Source organism: Rhinatrema bivittatum, chromosome 15, assembly GCF_901001135.1.
Source record: "Rhinatrema bivittatum chromosome 15, aRhiBiv1.1, whole genome shotgun sequence".
In the NCBI taxonomy this organism is placed as follows: Eukaryota; Metazoa; Chordata; class Amphibia; order Gymnophiona; family Rhinatrematidae; genus Rhinatrema; species Rhinatrema bivittatum.
In genome coordinates this window covers 72407110-72424526 of record NC_042629.1, presented here as the reverse complement: position 1 = coordinate 72424526, position 17417 = coordinate 72407110, and the positions used below count along the sequence as shown (strand labels likewise).

General features: G+C 40.0%; 1 long non-coding RNA gene across 1 annotated transcript in view; it reads right to left on the bottom strand.

Annotated features, from left to right (window-relative positions):
* Window positions 1-9786: 9786 nt before the first annotated feature.
* The window catches only part of LOC115076667, a 176816-nt gene continuing 169185 nt past the window's right edge, over window positions 9787-17417 (bottom strand). The window contains exon 4 of the long non-coding RNA XR_003852836.1: window positions 9787-9887. This is a non-coding gene — a long non-coding RNA (uncharacterized LOC115076667). The remainder of the gene's footprint in view (window positions 9888-17417) is intronic.

Genomic DNA, 17417 nt, shown 5'->3' with positions numbered 1-17417 from the left:
TGTTACACGAGCACTGTGTTGTCCTGTGCAAAGAGATTTATGTTGACAGTTACTACAAAATCTCCAACATCATTAACTTTTCCTTGAATCTTATTTAGAAGTGAGCAAGGCTCCCCCTTTCTGTGAAACGTCACACAAGCTATTTTAATGGAAATGTCGTTTGAATCAGAGCTAGAGAGGACAGAAATGTTACATGCCAGAATCAAGTTAAGGGCAAAAAAAAAAAAGCTTTAGTTTGCTTTGCACAATTTTGAAACAGTGTAGCTATAGGCCAAGGATTTAATTTTCTGGAACTCCTGGAAGCGAGAAAAATTCTGCTGAAAAAAAAAATCATGCAAGCAAAAATGTGTGCAAAAGGCAGATCTTTAAATTTAGCTTTTTAGACATATTATACCGTTTCTCTAAATTGTGGGAGCACAGTGACTTGGAGGCTTTTTGTGTTTACTTTGTCCTGCATTTGCCTTAAACAAACCTTGCTCTAGATTTGAAATTTGAGCACAGGAAGGTTAAGTGGTGTATTTAAACTCTCAGAAAGTGGCAGGGGTGGAATCTGAATCCAGCTCTTGTGTGCCGCATAGCAGATCTGTACTCTGCTCTGCCAGCCCAGGTACAGCACTAGTCAGCCAGCTGGAAAAACTATTCAAATACCTTCTCCTGTAGTGCTACACAGGGCTGGATATTTTTGGCAGAATGGGCTGAGGATAGTCTTTTCGCTGAATTTGCGAACCTGAAGCATACTAGGGGGGGGGGGGGGGGTGTTAAACACCCTGTCACTCAACTCCATTGAAAAGATGATGACGTTAAAAACATTCCCAAAAGAAAATGATTAAATATCCTTCTTACAAAAAATGCCATTCAATGCCAATAGTACTCCTGGGGGAATTCTGCACCCAAACCCCACCCTGAGTTAAAAATGCCCCCTCTTATAATGGTATAAATAGAGAGTGACATATTGACATCTATGCAAAGGTGCTCTCTCTCCACCCCCCCCCCCTCCTTTTCCCAGTAACGCAGGCACAATGCACAGAAAAAAAGGGGCCATTAACTCCACCCAAACTCCTCCCACTTGCATAGCAAATGTTGCTATCATTAGGGCCTGTAAGTTTGTACCTGAGGCAATGGAGGCTGAAGTGGCTTGCCTAAGGTGGCAAGTGTCAGTGGGGCTTCCTTGGTTCATTGGGCTACTCCGATGTTGACAGATTAGGACCTCTGGGCCTGCTCACTTTGCCCAGGCATTCCCTGCCTTGACCGCCCTCCATCTCTGTCCCAAGCAGCCTTGAATTCTGTCAGCGATTTTTTGGTTTCTACAACCTCCATTAGTAGTGAGTGTCCAGGTACCCGCTACCCTCATTAAAGCTTGTGGCACTCTCTACCTAGCTTGTTTGAAATTAGGTAGAGAGTGCATTGTACAAATCAACTCCTCCTGTACCTTTCATCAATGGAAATGGCAGAAAATCTTCAGTGATGTGTACTTTCCCCGTTCGTACCTCCTACTGTGTATGTAAAACAACCCCAAAACTACCCCACTCCCCAAATCCACCCTGACTTAAAAGTACCCCCTCTTACAACAGAATAAATAGAGAGTGACATATTATTGACACCTATGCACAGGCGCTCTCAAGCTCTTTTTCTCTCTCCTGCCCAAATGGCAGATGCAGTAACAACCTTTTCCCAGTAACGTATCGTGCCTTGTGGAAATTACTTATGTGATGTGGGATCAGGAAAATTAGTCTAACCATAAACCCCTTTTTTTTTTCCCCATCACAGGCGCTATTTCTGCTATATTTATAGCATTTTGATAAATATAGGGGTTAGATTGTGAGCCCTCTGGGGACAGGGAAATACCCACATTGCCTGGATGTAATCTGCTCTGAAGTGTCACAAAAAAAGCAGAATATATGTAACAAACATCTAACTCTGTTATAAAGTCCTAATCCTAAATGTGCATATTTTAATGGGAGCCTGTCCGTACACTGAATTATCTATGTACAGTGGCTACAGCTGCAGTGTGCACAGGCTGGTCTGGGCAGCCTTTACCATGAGTGAATCCTACAAGTGTTTTGTGTGTTGCCCGACTGGTCCTTTTAGTTCTAATCTTTGCTCACTGTCTGTAAATAATTCCGTATTGCCGGCATCAGGCTCTCGTTTACAGTTTATTTATTCATCCCAGCTTTCTCTTATCTGCTAATATCAGATTTTGGCTGGACTCCTTGTTGGCTGGATGCTACAAGTTTTCCTTGTTAGTAACGGGATGGGGGCAGGGGAGCATAAAACTAGTAGGTGAGTGGTAGCCGGCAGGTCTGGATTTGATTACACACCAAGATCCTGGATTTGATCACAAATTTAAGCCATGTCTGTGATGTGATCACCTTAGGATTCAGCTCCTTTTCTCAATGATTTTTGGCTCACTGGTTATAATTTTGGACATGATGTCCATTAGGTGATGGACTGCGATCAGTGCCATGCTAACTTCAGAGGATGTTATAGTTTTCCTATTATTTTGTTACACAGCGGAGTACCATGATTCAGTCAAGATTGACATTATGCAGGGATCATATGGAGGGCAGTGGTAGGAAAAGGGTGGAAAGTTCAGGTGGTGGTGGTGTGTTGAGTATAGGAGTTTATATTCTCACCTAACCAAACAACAAGGCAGACCAAAAGGGACATTTTGGCCTTTTCCTGCTGTCATTTACTAAAATTCACACACAACACTGGTATACTTCTGGAAGAATCCAAAAAATATATATATATGTGTAGCTATCAACCCGACCTCATACACATTAACAAGAGCGTTAAAACATACTGCTCTTGGTGTTAATTACCACATATGTTGGAAAGCTTATGTGTATTGTGGTTATAATCATTGGTCATTGGTTGTAAGCTTACTTGCGTTGCATTTTGCATTGTTTTCTCATTTTTCTCCTTTTCTAATTTTTTAATTTTTTTATTGTTTAACTCTTTTAGAGAAAATATAAAATACCGTGGGAAGTACTTATCTTGAATAACACTTGTTATTTCTGTATACAGCTGAATGTCATAAGCTCTGTACCGGAACACCGGAGTAAAGCAAACAACTATGCCCGACGCGGCTCGCGTTTCTTTTTTTGCTTCTTCAGGGGCTTTGTTGAGTTGTATTTAATATATCACTTCTGTCTCACGACTTCCACAGCATACAATTCAGCTGGGAGGACTTCCACAGCATACACGACTTCCACAGCATACACGACTTCCACAGCATACAATTCAGCTGGGAGGACCAGCTGAATTGTATGCTGTGGAAGTCATGAGACAGAAGTGATATATTAAATACAACTCAACAAAGCCCCTGAAGAAGCAAAAAAAGAAACGCGAGCCGCGTCGGGCATAGTTGTTTGCTTTACTCCGGTGTTCCGGTACAGAGCTTATGACATTCAGCTGTATACAGAAATAACAAGTGTTATTCAAGATAAGTACTTCCCACAGTATTTTATATTTTCTCTAAAAGAGTTAAACAATAAAAAAATAAAAAAATTAGAAAAGGAGAAAAATGAGAAAACAATGCAAAATGCAACGCAAGTAAGCTTACAACCAATGACCAATGATTATAACCACAATACAGATAAGCTTTCCAACATATGTGGTAATTAACACCAAGAGCAGTATGTTTTAAAGCTCTTGTTAATGTGTATGAGGTCGGGTTGATAGCTACACATATATATATTTTTTTTGGATTCTTCCAGAAGTATACCAGTGTTGTGTGTGAATTGTAATGCGTGTTACACTTGGTTGAAGCAGTTTTGTTGAATATCTAGTCATTTACTAAAAGACAAATTCATTTTCTGGGAGAAATGAAGTCAACTGGTCAATTTTAGCTGGTTAACTTTGTCCGGATACTCAGCCACAGCTATCCGGCTAAAGTTGTGGCTGAATACTTGCTTAAATCTAACCACGCAAAAGTTGATAGATCTAGGTCAGCCATAGGTGCAGACAGAGTTGTCTGCACAAATTTAGCTGGTTACCTCTGGATTTCATGCCAACAGGCTAAATTTGAAAACACCTTCCTAGCACACTCCAACTCCTTTTTAGTCTGGCAAAATCTGTGTGCGCAGCGATTTTCTGCAGTCTGGGGTCAGGGGATTTTTAACCACTTAGATTTATGTGGTTACATGCTTGTTTTAACAGCATACATCTTTTGAATATTGATGCGTGTGTTACTATGTAAACAACATTGAATTTATTGTTAAGGAAAAGAATCCTTTTTTTGTGATACAGCTCCTTAGTTTGTCCTGCTTCTTTATTTTTGTTTTTGTATGTTTACTACTAGCTGAAGAAACACATTCATAGACCCACACCACATATATTACCATGTACAGGCCTTAAAAGTGCTTCGGTACTTTTTATCTGCAAGTATGAAAACAAAAAGTTATTGTTGACTTATAAGCCTGGGGATTATATCGATAGACGCTATGAACATATCTTAGTCACAAGCATTGTGTGCATTTTACGTCTTTTATATGATGGTCATAATTTCTTTAAACTGATAGAGGTTATTCAGCTCTTTAATAAAATGTGATTCTTATCAAGTGTACATTTTGATTTTTCCTCTCTGGGGTTTTTGTTTGGGGTCTTATTTGCAATATCAACAACCAGCAGGTAGGAAGTCTATGGACATAAGAGGCCATGTTATCTGATACCAACTGCTAGACTGAGCTCTTTATAAACAGCGCCCAAAGAGAGATTAAGGCCCCACTCAAAGTAATGTTAGTTTTCATACAGCAAATATTCTGGGATGCAATCCTTTTTCCTTAAGGTTTTATAAAAGGTACACAACAGTAGTCATCTCTCCTGTTTTCATCCCTGCAGAATTTCACCTTAGCACAGAGCAGGTGATTCCAGTCTCCACCCCCCCCCCCCCCCAAGTCCCTGGATAGCCCAAGACTTTGAGATTTTGTTCCCTTCTAAAATGCAGCCCAGCGGAGCGGGTGGCGAGGGGCGTGGTGGTTGGTGGCTCTCTCCCCACAGCCTGGGCCAGGTGATTTAGCATTCCTGTTCCTTTAACAACCTCACCGCTGCAGTGGCTACACAGTAGTTGTCTCTAGTGTGTGACCGTGCCTGGGAAAATCTATTACTGGAGTGTCATTAATCTGAAGCTGCCGCCTCTGGCGCTTCTGGTTCTTCTATTTAATGGGCCTCTGCTTCCTGAGCTCTGGAGGCGTGCTGCTTTCCTCTCTTCATCAGCCTTCTTTAATTATCAAAATATTTCAGGCAGAAAATTGACATTAGCTCTGAAGATTCTGTTCCCCTCCTTGGTTCCTGGTGACATTGAGGACCTTCCACACCTAATGCCTTCACCTTAAAATAGCAAATTAGGTTGTACGATCATTTGCTTGTCCGAGCACAGATTCTGTTAGAAAACCAAGGGATCAGTCCTTAGAATAGGCTGTACCAGTTATACTATTATACAGCCCTGATGCGAGCATAGAGTGAGATTGCCACCTTGAAGATTGCATGCACCTCAGATCACTAGCCAACAATAAAAGGCTTCTTTCACATGCCATAATACAGACCTGGGAAGCTTGGTAGTGAATATGAAGATGCATTTTCTATGGTTCACTTTCATAAGTAAATGTGCTGAGCACTGTACTTCTTATTGCATAAAAAAGTGTTGCCATGCATATGCTTGGATAAGAAGACTAAAGATAGTCCTGGCTACTACTATTTATCACTTCTATAGCACTATCTGAGGTATGCAGCACTGGGTAAAGCAAGGCAAGCTCTATATTGGTGAATGGTTTGCTTGCATGCAATAATACTGGTATTGGAAACTCAGCAAGGTACCGTGTCATCCAATGACATGAAGCAGTAGTCTAAATTCAAAATACATGCATAGAAATCACAACCATGCACACCATACCCAGATTTTCAACTGGGCACAGACACAACAAGGCTTGAATCAGCACCAATTTGAAACTTGCGTGCAGTATCGCTAATAGTCAAGGCTTCAACTCCAGCTGCTGAAACTTGTAAGGAGTTTCCTTGGGAAATTTAAATATTAATAGGGCAACAGATTTATAGGTGGATGTGATTGTCCAGGGAAGGGATGGGAGGAATAAAGCAAGAGAACTGGGAGAGAAGCACAATTATTTTAAATTAGCTGGGATACTGTCCTGAAATTTGGGGATAAATATCACACAAAAAAGTAGCAATATGCATACATTGCCAATTGGGCACAGTTCCTCGTGCTCAGGGGTGGCTCGCCTGTGGAAGTCACCAACTTCCACCACCAGAAGTGACTCCATCAACCTAAAGTTAGGATGTGGTGGACAGAAAAAGAGGTTGCATATGTGGCAGGCCCCCCTTCTCCCTGGGATCTTCAGAAAGCTCTCCCTAAGAGTGGAGAAAGCTGTAAACCTTGGTCTTGACTATGCCAAACATTTGGTTGACTATGAAACAAATGGAAGTATACATCTGAAAACTCTTGAAAGAGAACCTTCATGTTTCAACATGCTATACAAATGCCCATGTCATGTCACAATAAGCTTTAAACCAAAGGGCCGATGAGCCAGCTCACCATGAAGAGGGTTTCTAGCTCCTGAGTCCGAGAGCAGCCATTTTGTCTATTTGAAAGACAGTGTAGGGATGTGCTGTTTTTTTAAAACATAAAATCAACAATATCTGATTTCTCATCCAAAACGACAGAAAAACTAACAAAATATGTCATTTCAGCACATGCTAAAGCATTGTGGCATGCACAATTTGCAAAATTCACTAAAGTACATGCATTGTGAAAAATGTAACATACATATAATGAAACAAATAAAACAAATCATATAGGTGGAAAATAAAATGATGAAAACATATCACAAAACCAAATTTATTTCCATGTTAATTCCTAACATATTGCCACTTTGACCTTTCTCTTCATGCTTCACATTACATCTTACATGTACATCCGAGTTCGTCCAGTATGCACCATGACACATATTCCTTCCTAGTTCTCTGCTCTCAATTCTAGTTTAAGAAATCCCAACTTGAAATATTTGTGGTAAAGGAATGTTTTCTGAAAAGGAGCATCAGCAAAAGAATGAAATCTGATCAGCTTTTGGGTATCTGTATACCCAAGTTTTCACTTTACACCTTGGTAGCAAGGTTTGATTTTCTTATCCTGCTGTAAACAAGAAATATTTTTTCTTTAGGGCCAGTCCAGTGGCAGTGCTGCATGCTGCCCTATGGAACATCCCTGGTTTAATCTCAGGGACAGGTTTCCGGATGCTGTGGAAGCAGTGCTGAAAGCTCCTGGGAGGAGGGAGTCATATTTATCACTAAAGGAGTCACCTAGTGACTGCGTCTAAAGCTCATACTACAGATTTTTGGAATGATTCCTGGTGCATGGCTCCCATCCTCAAGATCACTGCTGCAATGAGCAGAGTAGGAATAGTGGCAGGGACTATTAAAATAGGGGACAAAATCCACAGGTGAATGAAGGCTCCTCATGCCAGAATCCCAGCCATTGCTCTAATTAAGCTGGAAGCAAAAAGGAGAAAGGAGGAACAATAGGGCAAAAAAAAGAAAACATAATATTTAACATATGAGCAAAAGATTTGCCATAGTGGGTCAGACCATAGGTCAATCAAGCCCAGTGTCCCATTTCCAACAGTGGCCAAACCAGGTCAGAAGTACCTGGCAGGATAGATTCCAGGCTGCTCATCCCAGAGATAAGAAGTGGCTTTCCCCAAGTCCACCTTAATTGTTTATGGGCTTTTCCTTCAGGAACTACACTAACAGCTTTCATCACATCCTTTGGCAACGAATTTCAGAGCTTAGTTATGCATTGAGTAAAAAAATATTTTCTCTTATTAGCTTTAAAAGTACAACTTAGTAACTTTGTTGTGTCCCCCCTGGTCTTTGTACATTTTTTTGAAAGAGTGAACAACTGATTAACTTTACTCGATCCATTCCACTCATGATTTTATAGACCTCTTATCATATCCCCCCTCAGCCGTCTCTTCTCCAAGCTGAAGAGTCCTAACCTCTTTAGCCTTTCCTCATAGGAGAATTGTTCCATCCCCTTTATCATTTTGGTCGCCCTTCCCTGTACCTTTTCTAATTCTGCTCTATCTTTCTTGAGATGTGGTGACCAGAACTGCCCATAGTACTCAAGATGAGGTCTCACCATGGAGCAATAGAGAGGCGTTGTGATATTCTCTGTTTTATTCACCATTCCCTTTCTAATAATTCCCAACATTCATAGGGGAATTGTTCCATCCCCTTTATCAATTTGGTTGCCCTTCTCTGTACCTTTTCTTATTCTGCTATATCTTTCTTGAGATGTGGTGACCAGAACTGCCCATAGTACTCAAGATGAGGTCTCACCATGGAGCAATAGAGAGGCGTTGTGATATTCTCTGTTTTATTCTCTATTCCTTTCTCAATAATTCCTAGCATTTTATTTGCTTTCTTGGCTGCTGCTGCACACTGAGAAGATTTCAATGTATTATCAACGATGACACCTAGATCCTTTTCCTGAGTGGTGACTCCTAATGTGGAACCTTGCATTGTTTAGCTATAATTTGGGTTACTCTTCCTTAAGTGCCTTACTTTGTGCTTGTCCATGTTAAATTTCATTTTCCATTTGCATGCCCAGTCTCTCAGTTTTGCAAGGTCCTTTTTTTCATTTCTCACAATCCTCTTGTGATTTAACAACTTTGAATAATTTGGTGTCATCAGTAAATTTGATCACCTCACTCACTGTCCCCATTTCCAGATCATTTATAAATATATTAAAAAACAGTTGTCCCAGAATAGATTCCTGGGGCACTTTACTAGTCACCTTTCGCCTTTGGGAAAATTTACCATTTAGCCTTGCTCTTTGATTTCTATCTTTTTAGCAGTTGGCAATCCACAGTAAGACACTGCCCCCTATCCCATGACTTTTTAATTGTCTAAGAAGTTTCTCATGAGGGACTTTGCCAAATGCTTTCTGGAAGTCCAGGTACTCTATATCAATTGGCTCACCTTAATCCACATGTTTATTTACGCCCTGAAAAAAATCTAACAAATTTGTGAGGCAAGACTTCCCTTGGCTAAATTCATGTTGGTTTTGCCCCATTAAACTATGCCTATCTATATGTTCAGCAATTTTGTTCTTTCTTTCTTTATTATTTATTTAAAATGATACTTACTACAATTTTGCCTGGCACGGATGTCAAACTCACTGGTCTTTTACCTAAATTTACTCTCACCATTTAAAGTTACTGTGTTTGTATTGCATGATATACGAGCATGTTTTATCAGAATTGGAATGAAAAAAAAAATAGAACATTTCATAAACAAATGGCTTTTTAAAAATCTTTCTAGATATAAAGATCTCAGAATGAATCCAGCACAAACAATGCCCCTCTGAGAGAGAGCTCAAAAGGCAGAACTGCCCGTTGTTCTTTACGCACTATTTCAAAAGTATGCCTGGCACTGGAGTGCTATGTGTCATTTAATATCTGTCATTTAGGGGGAGCAATTTTGAGTAGCCCACATAGTTGCAAAGTGCACAGATACTTATCAGGCATCTTTCAAAGCTAATTTTTAAGGGGAAGCTACACAGAAAGTATGCAACCTAGTTAGCATAAAGCACACAAACCAAGAGCACCCTCAGACTTTGCATCTACCATTTTGTGTGGGTGGTGGAGGGGATAAAATAGCATGAGTACTTTTGAAAATGGTAAACAAATAACATGGGCCATTCAAAACTGATCCCCTAATTATACGAAAACCTTTGCAAGGAATAAAACTCTCTACCTGTCTAGAGAGGAGCAGCCATGTTCTGGAGAGTGCCACAGTGACATCACTTCTCCAATGGACCTAATGCGGGGCTTTGTTGTCTGACCTGATGGCTCCCAGAGGGGACAGAGAATCTGTTTAAAGAAATACCAAAACAATCACTTCTGAAGCATTGCAAACTAAAGGATGAACAGTTTGTTTTTTGAACATTTGGTTTTCACATCAAATTGGAATTAAAAAAAATAAGACAGAACTCAGTTTAAACAACTGATGAAACTTGAAAAGCCAGTTGTGCAGGCACAGGCCTTGAAGGGTTAAACTCAATCCCGTTGCTTCCTGAGATGCCTGAGGGAGTGGGACATCAGCTCCATCTATTTTTTTTTCTTTTCCCCTGGTCAGAAGTCATAGCAGGCCACTGCTAGCAGAGACCTTGACTTTTTTCCCTGACAGTTACCATTATTACAGCCTGCGGGGATTCATTTCCTCTCTGCGCTCACCTGCTGACCCAGCCTGAAAACAGAATACGCTTTAAACAAACACACACATACACACTGCGTAATATATATAATGACAGAGAAAAATAGCATAGGCTGTACAGTCCATCCTTTGGGAAGACATCAGACATTGAAGCCAAAAGTGCAAGTGTATTATCATCTCCATTTTTTTTTATCCCTCACCCCTTTCCACACCCTTTTTTTAAATTAATAATTTCATTCCCTATCTGCATGACAAAGTCCTGAGCCACTGTTAAGTAGGCCCCGTGCAACTTAATCCATGGCACGATAGAGGAGGCACTGTGCCATGTCCTGGCCTGCAGAGGATTTGTCGTGTTAATATGCTCCTTGGAAAGGCTCAAGCTTCTGCAGAACTGAAGCCATCCTTCATCAAACCATCTGCACATCAGCCACATGACATGCATACGATGGCTCCAGCTCCCTGCTGTGAGGGATGCACAGCACTTCCTTTACATGCTCTCTAGGAATTTGGATTTAATTACTCACTTTTTCATTGGTAGCTCAAGGTGAGTTACAAATCAGGTAGAGTAGGCATTTCCCTGCCCCAGAGGGTTTATAATTCAAGCTGCTATTCAGTCAATAGAAGGTGAAGTGATTTGCCCAAAGTCAGTAGGATAACCGGGATTTGAATCTTTGCTTTCCTGGTTCTCAGCCCAGCTCAAATCTCTAGGCTACTCCTCCAGTCCTGTTGGTTCTTAAGGTTTTAAAATCTAGCATGTAATTCTTAGATTATAAGTATTATAAAGGAGATATAGGGAGTCTCCTAAGCTTGTATCTTTAAACATTCATCTGTCATGCAATTATGGTTGCTCCATATTTTCAGGACAGGCAGATCCAGCCCCGATTTTACCTGCAGGGCACATATAAACATATTCAGCCACTGTGAGGTTTGGCAACTTAGCTAGATAAACTCAGCACAGGGCTATGGGAAGACCAGATTTAGCCAGATAAGTTACCTGAATATCAGAATTAGCTGGATATCTTATCTGGTTAACTCAGCTCCTCCCAATTACATCCCCAGAACACCCCCTAATTTATCCAGCCAAATTTTAGTCATATAATAAGTTATCTGGCTAGAATTTTAGTTGGATATGTGCCCAAACATTTATTTCGCCGGATAACTTCTGAGTTACCCGGCTACATGTTTTTGAATATGATTTTTGTAGGGAAATTAGAACTGCATATGTTTCTTCTAAGGTGTATTGTAAACCACTGACACTTTTCTCCTTGCTAGGCATTATCCAGCCATCCGATGTGGAGCCATGTAGTCTGTAGAAGCTGCCAGTTCCCTGTAGTTTAAACCACAAGATGACTGGAGCACATCTGGTGGGGAGAACAATGTCAGTGGTTTCCCCGAGCACCTCTGAAGGGATATTAACTAAAAGTCCATACATGCAATGGGGTAAAACCAGGACTAGATCAAGCTAACCTGAAAAAATAGAGTCAGCTAGTAACTTTAGGCAAAGCTGAAACCATTATGGGGCAGATAAACTACTAGCACTCTGGCAAACCCTCTTGGTTTGTGAGTAATCTTGTTGGATTATTGCCACCTTCAAAAGTACCCATATAAATTCATACCTGCTTTTTCTGTGGGGACTTTTAAAACGCAAAACAATGCGCATAGTTTTGGAATAGCCAAAGCTCAATCTAACGTATGCATTTTTAACCAAGTAGAGGGTGGGCAACTGTAAAACAATATTTTGCCTGTAGAAATGGGTTTCATTATTGCCCTGCCCAGAGTTGCCAACTGGCTCTATATCATAAGGAGGAGGTTAATCCAGCAGCGGTTTTATCCTGAGAAATAGATGGACTTGTAATCAACGCATAGCATAGTCTAAAATCAGAATTTGATTACCTCCTATTTAGAGACATAGAAAGATAACAGCAGAAAAAGATCAAACAGTCCTCTTGCCTCCCATATGACATGGAACAAGTGAGCTGCTCGCTCTAGCAGTGCCCGACTATCTGACTGATTTGCTTTAAAGTAAACGAATAAACCTAAAAGGTACAAAGTTCAGGTTTAACTGCCCAAGTGTTATACTTAGCACACATTTTGCTTTTGTTCAATATTTTCGGTGGAACATTTCCCCCTCTTGGTAGCCAATAGGAAATTAAATCTGCAGAGAAAAGACAAACTTTCAAAATTGTCAAAGCAAACTGGCCTCCAGGTTTTTCACATTTTTTTTTTTTTGCTCAACACTTAAATCTGGCTCCATCATTATCTATCCATTGTATGGCATTCCTCAATAATATGCAGATTGGAAATTGAGGCATATTACGAGTTCTTTCTTTTCAGAATCAGTTATAAAATATCATTTAATTTCCCTGACACAGAGGGGTCAGTTTTCAAGCTCTCTGCATTGGGACAAAGACCAAGTGTGCTTTTTATCCATGGGCTTTGCACCAATTCTCAGTGTGAAAGCACAAGCAATTTGAAGTGTGTCTCAGGTAGAAAGGATGCTATGGTCACTTGCACCTGTAAGGTAGATTTTTGCTGAAAAAGTACATGTGAAGATTTGAAAACAACATCTACCCATGTGCTTTGCCTTTTCAGACCTGAATGTATCCTCCAAGAGCACCTCCTGTCAATGTGGATAAAAACTCGCGCATGGTGAATCAATGAGCAAATCTTAAGCCACATAGAGGAAGGACAATTTCCACTTTTTATTTGGGTTCATCACTGAAAACTGAGGGCAAAAGCTTCAATATAGAATATTCTCACTTTATTTAGTTTAAACAAAAATAAGATATGAATAAAACAGGAATGTGATTTACGCTGGTATTAGTATATTAAATGTCAGAAAAAACACACTCAGTGTGTCCATATTCACATATCTAGAAACAGGTGTAACCTTGTTTTACTATCTTACAAACAGAAGGAAAGCTGCTCTGGGGACATCCAAATCTGCTTCGTTCACTATTCCGAAATTTCAACGAAAGTCAAACACACAATATTTTATATTCAGTATGCTGAATGAATTTCAGAATGCTATGAGTGGAATGAGACTCGTTACTACTCATGGGATTAAAACTGCTGAGGGGGAGGGATGGGAACTGAGGTCAGGCATTAGGAATAATTTTCTACCTGTAAAGGTAGTTAAGATGTGGAACGGATTCCCTAGACAGGTGGAGGAATCTTCATCATTGGAGGTTTTTAAGAGCAGGTTAGACAATGGTTTAGGTACAATGGGGTCTGTCTACACCTAGAAGATGAATAATCCAAGGTCTCTTCTGGGCCCATCTTTCTATGATTTCATTTAAAATGCTGCTTGGTTTTCATGGAAATATTCAACATAGCTCTATCTTTCTATGATTCAACATTTTCTATAGCAAGTGTCTCTGGGAGGCTGAAGGTTACAGAGCAAAGAAAGAGCAGTGCCATTCTTCATTTTAATCTGCAATTTAGCTGATTCAGCTTTGCTGAACCTAAACTGACAAGTGATCAGTTCATTATCTACAGTTGCTAACATTATTACTGTATGTCATCTGAAGTTGGCCAGAGACATAAGCTAAAGCGTGATGAGCATTAAGAAGGCCCACTGTTTAGCATCTCCTACTTGTTGGAAGCCATTTCTATTGAGCCCAGACCGTTCTGCCAAATACCAAACAATTTATTTTGACCAGTGCTATGAGACAGAATGCATGGCTCTCTGCCACTGAAGGTTGAACTTTCTAAGGCCTGTCCCAATGCAGGCAACTTGAAACAAATATAAATGCTCTGGCAGTTGTGACTAACTAAAACTCCTGTACAGGTCCAATGAGTGAACAAAGCACAGCAAACTGATCAAAAAAACCTAATGCTATGAACTGAAGGCTTTCTTTCAGGGTATCCACCATGCTGTTGCATTTTTAAAAAAGCCAGATTTGAGTGTTAAGTGTGGGCTCAGAAATACAGTGCGTCTGTGCGCTGGGTGTGTGTGTGTGTGTGTGTGTGTGGTTGCTACACTGCAGACCCCAAACACAACTCCCACTTCCTGCTGTGCAACACAATATGTAACATGGTTAACACATTACTAATGCACCTTCCTGCAGGTATTTGCCATAATTTTGTTATGGTATACTTTGACATATGACTCCCCTACTGTATCCGAAAGGGGCACATTATCTCAATTAATGTTTCACAGCAAACATGGCACTGATAGTATTCATGGAAGTATAGCCTTATTACCATTTGCATGGAGACTAGCAGAAGACTTATGACTATGTGTGCAAGCTGCAGCAAAAATTTGCCCTTAGGCTCAGCTTTTCCCTTTTTTCTTCTGTTGCTTGTGACAATGTTCCCTTTTTCTCCTTCCTTCTGTTTTGATTTCTACTTAAAATTTTATGGCTCTCTCCCCTCCAGGGTGCTATTATCTTGTATGCTAATAGGGCTATGCATATTCTATTAGCGTTGTCAGTGTGAGATAAGAGGCACATTCTGTAAGGAGCACTCAGGGGGGTAATAAACGCAGCAAGGGGTCTCGGTGTTACTACATTATCAGTCATCTTCAGATCTCAATGGCGCTTGCTCATGCACTTCTTCAAATATGCGACTAAGGCACAGAAAATTACTAAATGTTTACTTAACCGTAATAGGTTTTAAGATTGACTTGATAAAGGGGTTTTCTTCCTTGTTCTTAAAGATACAAGATGTTTGGAACAGGAAGAAATAAGTATGATGACATGTCATGATATGGTTAGCAACTAAAATCCATCCTCAAAGCATATTTCAAGAAATAACAAGTCTGTTGCTTACCATTCCTGCACAGAGGACCAACTGTAAATGAATGTAGCGACACAACAAAGATTTAATTTAGAACATTACAGAATCTTTTTACCTTAGATAACAATAAGATTAGTTATCTGATATGAATAAACTCCCTCCATTGGTCAAGTCCAAAGATGAACTTCACATATGTATGTCATACGGATGAAGCATGGCAGTACCCGTAGGTTAAGACTGTAGATAGGCAGCTGTGATCAAGTGGACCAATGAGAGCATGAATCAAAAAAATTGAAGGTCAGCTGTTCTGTCACTGCCAACACAATATTCTTATTTTTGCAGTAGCCTTTTAAAAACAAAGTTATATAATACAGAAGTCAATTTTTATACAGAAAAAGAAATTTCAAAGATTGCCTGGCACCATTAAAGCATCTTTAGTTTTCAGCCAGAAGAGGGCAACTTTTCTCATTCTTTATTCTGATGCCTACAGCTGGCAGATGTGCTGAGGGGCACCATCAGCGCTTCAGACGCTAAAGACCGGAGCACAAAGAGCTGGATGAACTCTGTACTTGGCTGAATACTTTCCTACACTCCCTAACACTAGTAAACTGGATACACAGAAATTCAAACACCTACAATCTTTGGGAGTTACTTTCTTTTTCAAAACTTAAAATCCTAATGTCTTCAAGAAAGTGGCACCATTTTGAAGCAAAACAAAACTCAATGTAACGGATGTCATAAATGAAATCGCTGGTCAACAAATGTCTTCTATGCCATTTGGTTTGTGCAATTTGCAGTATCAATAATCATGAGTCCACATTGTACCTATGATACCAGTCATCACAATCCATCATGGAGATCTTGCTCCCTAAGAGCTATTCACCGTAATACAACACCATGGGGCTCATTTTCCCTATGGAGTCACAGTAATACTCCATCATGAAGATAATTTTCCCAATAGTCTATCACTGTAATTTTCTACCTGGTATGGGTATAAATAATAGTATTATCTTAATGTTGTAGCAAAACTAGCTGTCATGAAGAATGATGACTATCTCTAGTGCTGCAGACTGGCTAATATGAAATAATATATATTGTATTGCCACAATTCTGGCACTGTCTTGCACTACAACTTGAATAAATGACAGTTCTCCTTTAAAAATAATCCATACAAAATAATTCTCCTGTAAAATATATTTATTCTTGCCATTTCCAGACGTCTGGCTCACGACAAATCTATTCTGTTCCATTTCCTGAGGGTCTTGAGATTAAAACTCTGCTTTTCACCTTCTGATCTGGCATTAACAGCTGATAGAAAAACCTCGTACATGACTGACACCTTCCTGGTAGTGTGGGATTGTGAATTTAATGAATGTAATGCTGGAAAACAAGGGTCATTTTGCAAAAAAGCTTTCCACTGCCAACCATGCAGTGACGGACTGGACAATCTGTGGTTTCTTCACATCATCATCGACTAGAATTGTTAGCAAGTAAAACGTTAGCCTTGATTCACCTGGGGGACACTAGAAGTACAACTGCGAAAGTTACCCTGAGCAGAGGAAACAGATAAATAAGGTCTCTGGATTTACAGCAAAGAGAAATGATAGGGTTGATAAGTAAAAGTTTTGTGTCGTTAAAATTGGATTTTAACCATCAGTAGGTCTAACTGGTAAAATATCCCCTCTTCACCTGCATGGTCCAGAATTGTGTGCACAGATTAAACTGACCAAAAAAGGGGTATGCCCAGGGTGGGGTTTTGCACAGTGATTTAACCAGATATTCAGTGGCACAATTAACTGGTTAAATGCAGAAGAATATCCAGTTAAAGCTAAATGGTTAATTCTGTTCACTCTGCAGCCACTGAATATCACCCATGTAAGGCTGATTAAGCAGATGTAGGGACCATGAATTGGCTGGGAACTCCTAAGATTCGCATCCCCAACTCTGCCACCGAACAGGTCACTTTGCACAAATAATGTTAGTTTTTAATATTGTTTTTATGTATATATCAACGGTACTTTAATTTGTTGCAGTATGTTTTTGGCTAATTAGAGACTGATGTAAACCGATATGATGGCTTGTTCCAAATACCGGTATAGAAATTTTAATAAATAAAATAAAAAAATAAAGTTACCTACCTCCTTATGCTTCAGTTTTCCCAGCTTCAGAGGTTGGCACAATATAAACGCATTAAAAGTGGGCGCTCCTGTTAAGTGCCCATTTTCCTATCGCATGCCCATCTACCTCTCTTGGGTGCATGATGCAATATGCTACTGAACTGCCGAGTTCAAAAGGACGTGCCAGGGGAAATTGTGTGTCCTAGCATGTCCTTGGCATCGGGCACCCAGGAGATGTGACTGTGTATGGGTTAGGAAAATGAACGCTCAATACATGCGTCTGTTTTATCTTGCGGCAGCTAATTGACCGGTACAATTTACACACACACA